Raw genomic sequence first — 7,408 nt, forward strand, 5'->3', positions numbered from 1 at the left:
CACCATTATGAATGGCAACAGATGCTTCAAGTCAGAACTACCACTCCTGCTTAGAAATAACCCCCTTTGTGTCCAGCAGAGCTTACTCCCAGGTTCATGTGCACCAGATTGCAGAATCAGAATGTTAGTTTTCACCCTAAGTTCAAATCCACTATCACCTCCCCTCCCATCCACCTATCCCCCCCTCCCCCCCAAAAAACACTGTATTTTAGTCTGGCATGACATCAAGTTGATCTACAATCTGGGGCAAGTGGTAAGTTCTGTGGTAAGTAAGTGGTAAAGTTGCATGTGCCAACTGGCACCACATGATAATGAATTTGTGCATGTTTCACAATGCTTGCACATCCCGGCCACTACTCCCCCTTCTCTACCCTTGTCTGAACTACCCCGCTCCATGATATGCTAAATCACCTTTTAAATTGGTTGGCAACCTTCAGTCTCAAAAGACTATGGTATAAGCCTACAGCACCCGGTATTCCCAGGCGGTCTCCCATCCAAGTACTAACCAGGCCTGACCCTGCTTAGCAGCCAAGATCAGACGAGATTGGGCATGTGCAGGGTAACAGTTGCTGTAGCTTGTGTCTAGCAGAACATGTAAAGATACAGTCCATCCATATTGCCCCCCTAACAAGTAAGATGAGTGCCCCAAACTCATCAGAAAGGGGAGGGTCTGGGACATGCATGCATTATAAGCACGTATGTGGAGTCAGTCCAGCAATAAAAGTATCTTTTATAAAACCTGAACTGTCTCTATGTATCTTATATAATGTGACATGAAGAAAAAGTTTTCATTAGTTTGATCAAGAAGGATCTATACTTCCATTTTCATAGAATCCTAGGCTTATTTATGTAATGCTACAACTCAGGCCCAAACTAGACATAATATGAGAGTTCTGTGTTTGCATACAGTAGTCATGGGGTGTCCAAATTTTAGGGTAATAAAATTTAGGGTATTGGGGGGGTTTAACCCTTCCACATACAGGTGGCATGAGGAGTCACTCAGGTCAAGCATTAGGGCCCACACCCACCAGAGGGCCCAGCTAGCTAGGCTGACCTCTTAAATGCCCTAATTGAGGCCAACCATTGCCGATCTCCCCAATGGGGAGGGGAGGGTGAACGGCCAGTGCCCACGAGCTGGGGAAAGAAGCAGTACAAAGCTTAGCCCTGGGACCTCCAGCAGCCTGGTTCTGACACTGCACTCAACATTTTCTCAATCATAATTGCACATACACCCCCCCCCCAAAAGCTGCAATTTGCTGTGGAGGGAAATTTCTGGGCACAGATTGTCTCTATAAGTTCTCCCTTCCACAGATGATAGCAGCTTTGGTGGGAGGAGGTTCAGGGAATCTGTGCAAAGGGGAATGAATCAACCCCCACTTTCCTATCATGTTCCAGATCTACAGCTATGGGGGGGGGGCTTTAAAGTTCCTTGACTGAACCTCCCACATCTAGTTTGGATTAGGGAAGCAGGCCATTTTCAGTACGATATTTGAGCTTCTTGTTCTATTGACCCTATCACAGCAACATCTTTTTCACCATTACAGTCATTTCCCACATTGGAAAGTGACGATAAGTCATTGTCAATTGGAAGGGATAACAACGATTGTTCCCCCCCTTTAGTAGTTTCCCCCCCTTTCATTATTTGTCCATTTTATTCTCTTGTACATAATGTCCTCCAAAGCAGGTAAGAATTCAAGACACAGCAAAGGAGTCGCTTCGATTTGTAATCCCACTTTCTCCTTAACTTAGGAGGCCGTTCATTATACAAATGACACACAATTGGGGAATTTGTACTTCCAAGCAATTGGTTTGTAAATCAAACTAAATATCTGTTCCTTAAAAAAAACACACACACACACAAACATCTTCGCAATTTCTGACCTTTTAAGTCAGGAGGAGTAATCAATCCAGGCTGATCTGTGGCTCTAATGCAGGCTGGCAACTAAACTTTAAATGCCAAATGATGTTTGTTCCCTCACATGTGACAGTCTGATGGGCATTTATTGTAAAAGTTAAACAGAATGACAGCTCACCGGGGTTGATGTGTTAAAGTTCTTGATGGTCCTGGTTTACTTTCTCCCATAATAAGCAGTTAATAGAAATTCACTGACCTGCAGTGCAGACTTAATTTATCATGAACAGCGAGTTGATTTAACAAGATTGGAACGCAGCAGAACAATAGATTTTTTTTTCCGGCACCTCCTGGTGATCTTTAGACATTTTGTCAGTAAAGAAAATCAGTCTTAACACTCAGGAAGGCCTCTGTGACTTTGAATAATTAGACTACATTTGCAAAGGTAATTGATCAATATAGACTAAATCAGAGCCAAAGAGAAATTAGAAAGTATCTGTTGGCTACTTCCTTTCAGGTTGAAACTTTTTTTTTTCCCCAGCGGGTAATGCTGGCAATGTCTGACAGGTGGCTTAAATATGCATTTCCCTTCTTTGCTACAGAGATATTAAAACAAGCACAATTAAAAAGAGGCCAGAGATCCTTCATGAAGCCCTCAGCTTCAAGTATCACTGCTTATCTGTCAGCCTTTACTTAAGGAATAAAAACTTCCAAACCTCTGCACGATCAACATGCGAAATGTCAAAGAAGCCAGAATAAGTCAGTCTGTGAAGTGCACCTTTCGGAGGAAACTGAGTTGCGTACCTTTAAAAGGCTGACGAGCGGTTTGCCATTTGAACTAAATTACTTCCAGCCCTGTTCATCAATTGTTTAAAATCATTACTTTTGCATCCTGGATCATTCTTAATTAGCCAAGCAACAGAACTTACCTAATTATGTATTTTCTCCTTACTGTTTAATTAACAAAGGGTGACACTGTGTTGAATCTGCTGGCCTTGGCATTGCAGCTAATACCCATTAGATGATACATTTGAAGGCAGAAATGTAGCAAGTAAAACTGGCGCAGGGAAGAGTAAATAGGCTGGGCGCGGTACAAGAATCTCTTTCATGCAAAGCTATTTTATAACATACAGGAGAGCCCGAATCTGCAGATCTTATATCCATGGTTTCAGGTATCCGTGGATACGGGAAGCCCCCTTCCACTAACCCTCCGGAAGCAAGGATTGCTGTGCGACCCTCACCTCAGGAGTAGCTTCTGAGCCTGCAGATGTCTGCCCACGGCCTCGGCGGGCCTCGGAATGGCCATTTTCAGCCAAAAACCAGAAGTGACTTTTTCAGTTGAAAATGGCCAATCTGAGGCTCACCAAGTCTGCAGGCAGACGTCCATGGTCTCGGCGGGGCTCAGAAGCCCCTCCGGAGGCAAGGGGAGCTGGGCCTCCGGAAGGTCCAGACTGTGGGGATGGGCATTCACCCACATCTGCAGTTTCTCCTATCTGCCAGGGGGTTCCAGAATGGAAACCCCACAGATAAGGGGGCACACCTGTTTTTCTGTGCTAATATTGAGTACAACACTTCAGATGTAGACTTCTTGGTAAGTCTACATGATACCGCGCAGATCAGGCTCATGGTGAAGGTGGTGAATGCACACCAGGGCAGAAGGCTCTTTCAGGCAGGCTACCCCCCCCCCACACACACACACTGGGAAGATCTCTCAAGAGTCCAGGGATGCATATGGGACTGGCATCAAGGAGAGGCAATTGGGTGCAGCCTTAACCCCCTTCCCCGCACATCCACTGAAACCATGAAGAGCCTTCTGCTCCTGTCCCATGTCTCCCACCCCAGAAATACGCCTGGGCTCCTTCCTGACCAACTTCCTGGGAAGCCCCTCCTCATCCTCCCATCAAACAGAATCATGATCCCTCCTAGCCTCACCCCAGCAAGACAGTCCAGATACCACTGACTATTGACACCATGGTCAATTGTGTTGAAAGCCACTGGAAGGCTCAGTAGATCTAACATGGACAAACTCTCCCTGACCCATTCCTCTCATAGGTCATCCAGCAGGGCTACCAAAGCAGTTCCAATCCTAAACCTGAAGAGATTAGAAGACTTCCCCTTGCTGTTAGAGGAACAGAGAAGAGTTGTTCAGCTATAGCCAGCTTGCTTTGCCCAGGACGGCACATTAGCTGTTATTTGAGTGAAAGCTTCTGTTTGTGCTATAGCTGATTCGTATGTATGACTGAACTGCAAGAAAAAATTAGAGTGAAATACTGTCGTTTGTTTGATATAAGCCATTGGGTGGGCTGCGAGGTGGACTTGTTACTGATACTAACAAGCAAGCATCAAAACACTTCTGATTTTGTATGTGTGCATGTGATGAGAAGACTGAGCCCCAGCAAGGCCAGCTTTACGATTAAGCCTTTCTCTAGAGCAGCTATTTTCTGAAGGGAGCAGAATTTTATTACAGCAGATGTCTCTTCCTCGCACCTCTTTGGTACTTGTACTGCTGAGAAATAGCAACGGGAGGATGGATGGAGTAATGCTGTAAAGAGACATAGAACACTCGGACAACAGGCAAGGCATGAGAGAGAGAATCAGTCCATAAGGAGTGAGGTAGAGTGGGTTGGCCCGTGGGACCTGGGTGCCACGATTCACTGAGAAATGTGACCAATTTGACCCAGGCGATCTTGGTAAGGCACAGGTAAAGTGGGTTTGGAAGGGCCAGTAAGTCTAGCCAGAGGCGTAATGCATCGTCCCAGCACCCAGGGGATTGAAATACGACATCATGCAATGTCATGACGTCACCGCCCCGGTTCTCCACAGGGGGCGGGGCAGGGCTGGCTTAATCTCATCCTAGCTCTCCCTGAGGGCGGAGCTTCACGCACCTCCTCCCAGCTCCTGTGAAGATTAGGAGTCTTTACGGGAGCTGCTAGCGTCCCTCCCCGAAATCCAGACGTGACTGGGCAAAGCCTGGGGGAGTCATGTGCCCCCCTGGCATGGTGCATGCAGTATGTGCCCCTCAGGCTCCTCCCAAGATATGCCTCTGAGTTTAGCAATTTGAAGATCTAATTGGAATGATGGTGTGAATTCTGAAGAAGGCTGCGACTTGGTGTAGACTGTGGATATTGGGAATTCCAACTCATTGTATACATGCAAGAGATACTCAACGTTGTTTATTTGAGTACGAAGATTACGTGCAGACAAACATGTCTTGGATTATGCTTACAGGGCAGGTCACTATCTACTGCAGCCAGATATGCCTGAATCCATTGCTACAGAAAGTGATGACGGTCTGCAAAGGAAATTGTGTCAAAATAAAATCCAACCAGTGGCAGACCTCCTAATATGGATGATTGGGCAAATGCCAAGGCGCGAGACTTTAGGACCTGCAGAAGCCTCTCTGAGGTTCCCAACAGGCTTGGAAATTGTGTGTTTTTCCAGAAGCACTGTTTTAAAGCCTCTGGGAAGCCTCAGGAAGCTTTCCTGATGCAGCTTACAGTTGCACAAGGCTCCATGAGCCTCAGGTGAGTGTGTGTGGGGTAAATTTGCACACGGGGTGGGGTGGCAGCATCCCATGGGGGATGCCATCTCGGACCTTTGCCCTGGGACATGAGGCTGGGGAGGTTTGCCTCTGAGTCTGACAAACCCCCATTCATTGTGGTTAAGGTGGGACAGAACACATAGTGCATAATGCATCATCATGCCTACTAATCTGTAGTCTGAAAACTGCTGCGGTCCCCCCAAAAACATTCAGCAGCACACATTCATGCTAGCAATGACTGGTTTGGGGTGTCTTGATCCTGCCCATTCTGGTGGTACCAGTATTCTTGTGAAACTGACATCCTGGGTTGCTTGAATCCAGTCTATATATGAGTAGGAGCAACTTGTGATATGTGATGAGGACAAGGGGGAAAGAAATCAACTATCTGAAGGAGAAAACAAAAAAAAGGTGCCAGTCTGTGGCAGCTCTTTCAATTGTCAACAAAACCCAAATCTTGGAACTCGGAGAAAAATGGATTCCAACTTACAAAAAACTTATTCATTTATTCATAGATACCAGAAGATGTAAATACCAATAGGTCTGTTTTCAGTCTTCCTATCATAATCCTCACAGTAACATGTACAATAAATAATTATTGCTTTGACACTTGGTTTCCACTCTCCAATACTTATAATTGGAATACATTCCTCAGTTGGTTTCAAAGTTGAATTTGTGGTTGGGATGAATAATTAGGATTATCTGTATAAGATATCTCTTCTGCCACACACATCAGCTCCCTGCAGTGTTGAAACAGTGGAAGATTTCAAGGTGAAGTAAGTAGCCTTATTTTTTTATGTACCTTTATTACACAAGTTACACACATTTTGTTGTCTTATAAGTTAGACCTATTCTTGGGCATATTTGGGGTGCTGAATCCAAAAATGGCATCAGTTTTGCCTGATTGACCCTAGTTTTGGGGGTACAGCATAGACATTGTATATGCGGACTCAAGCAGCTTCCTCGGCAGGAAGCCGACACCATGGTTTCCTCACAAGGTTGCTGTTTGATTCAGTACATAAGGTGACTGTGCTGTATCCCCCAAACTAGAGCCAATGGCGCAAAACCAATACCATTTTTGGATTCAGCACCCCAAAAATATCCTAAATTCATTCAAACATCCTTAGCAAGTAAAAAGAAAAGGGTTTTGTGAAATTCCTGTTAGGTACTACATGGAATAGCTATACTGAAAGACTGGGTGCAGTGGTAATGGAGAATTTTAAAGTGTAGAAGATCATCATTAAGACTATATTTTTAAAAAGCACTATTATCTTCAATGGAGTGTTTTATTCTCCTGCCATTTATTTCCACTTTGAAACTTATTGTAGACCAGAGGCTGGCTGCCAGCCTGATAGAAACTTGTCACAGGCCACATCTGGCCCCCGGGGCCAGGGTTTAGAGACCCCTGCCATAGTTGATTAGCTGTTAAACCGAGAAAGGAAATATTCACCCCAAATTCCTCCTGCTATGAAAGCATAGATAGCATTTATTATAAAACAATGTATTTCTCTCATGCTCATTAAACCTAAAGATAACTTTCTATGAGCTGTGTAGAAGTTTCTTGATCCAAACTCTTTTTTTTTTTTTTTAAAGAGAAGGAAAGTTATAATGAAATAAACTCAATAGATTGATTTTTGTCTGAAAACTAAAGTAATAGGTCTAGGAGATACCGTTGCAATAGAATGACCATTACAAGGGCTGATAGAACATGAATTATTCCTCTAACTATCTTTTATTTGTTGCTGTAATGGTCTCGATTCTTGATGCTAATTCTGTAAGACAGCAGTAGGATACGACCTGCCTTCCCACTGCTTGATAAATCTCCACTGATACAAATTGAGTTCAGCCGCAGTGAACTCAAATGCTAATGCTGGGAACATAAGGCAACCTGCTGTTTGTTACCAGAAAGTTTTTAACACTGGCAGTCTCCCACATACTCCCCTTCACAGTGTAAATCAAATTGGCACCACACCATTAAGGTTGGAGCTAGATTTACGTAACGCAGGATTGTACATAAA

At 44.5% G+C, this 7,408-nt stretch overlaps 1 pseudogene; it reads right to left on the reverse strand.

Moving 5' to 3' along the window:
* Positions 1-457: 457 nt before the first annotated feature.
* On the reverse strand, positions 458-577 carry LOC136657826 (5S ribosomal RNA; annotated as a pseudogene).
* Positions 578-7,408: the final 6,831 nt, after the last annotated feature.

This window comes from Tiliqua scincoides, chromosome 7, assembly GCF_035046505.1.
Source record: "Tiliqua scincoides isolate rTilSci1 chromosome 7, rTilSci1.hap2, whole genome shotgun sequence".
Taxonomy (NCBI): domain Eukaryota; kingdom Metazoa; phylum Chordata; class Lepidosauria; order Squamata; family Scincidae; genus Tiliqua; species Tiliqua scincoides.